The sequence below is a fragment of the Chaetura pelagica genome, unplaced genomic scaffold (genome assembly GCF_000747805.2).
Source record: "Chaetura pelagica isolate M959 unplaced genomic scaffold, ChaPel_1.0 scaffold273, whole genome shotgun sequence".
NCBI lineage: Eukaryota > Metazoa > Chordata > Aves > Apodiformes > Apodidae > Chaetura > Chaetura pelagica.
The window spans coordinates 1,126,423-1,127,084 of NW_009952828.1; positions in this window are offsets into that span (position 1 = coordinate 1,126,423).

The window sequence follows — 662 nt, forward strand, 5'->3', positions numbered from 1 at the left end:
GTGTGTGTGCGGTCAGGGTGTGTGTGTGTGTGCAGTGTATGTGTGTGCAGGGTGTGTGTGTGTGCAAGGTGCGTGTGTGCAGGGTGTGTATGTGTGCAGGGGGTGTGTGTGTGTGCAGGCAGGGTGTGTGTGTGTGCAGGGTATGTGTGTGTAGGGTGTGTGTGTGTGCAGGTTGTGTGTGTGTAGGGTGTGTGTGTGTGCAGGGTATGTGTGTGTGCAGGTGTGTGTGCAGGGGGTGTATGTGTAGGGTGTGTGTGTGTGCAGGGGGTGTGTGCAGGTAGGTAGGGTGCATGTGTGTGCAGAGTGTGTATGTGCGCAGGGGGTGTGTGTGTGTGCAGGCAGGGTGTGCAGGGTGTGTGTGTGTGTGTGCAGGCAAGGTGTGCAGGGGGTGCAGGCAGGGGGTGCAGGCAGGGGGTGTGTGCAGGGTGTACATCTCTCCCACTCTTGTCATGGGGATTAAAAAGGACAGGAGAACCCCATCAAATCATGGGGTGAGTCTGAGGAAGGCGAAGGTGCCAAACCCAGGGGGCGATCTGGGGACGGGTGAGCTCCTTCCCACTTGAATTTGGTGCCAGAATCTCTAAAAAATCCCATTTTCCAGCCCTGCTCCCCTTGCTCTTTGTGCCCAGAGCCCTGGGCACTGCCTGTCCCCCCCCCCCCCC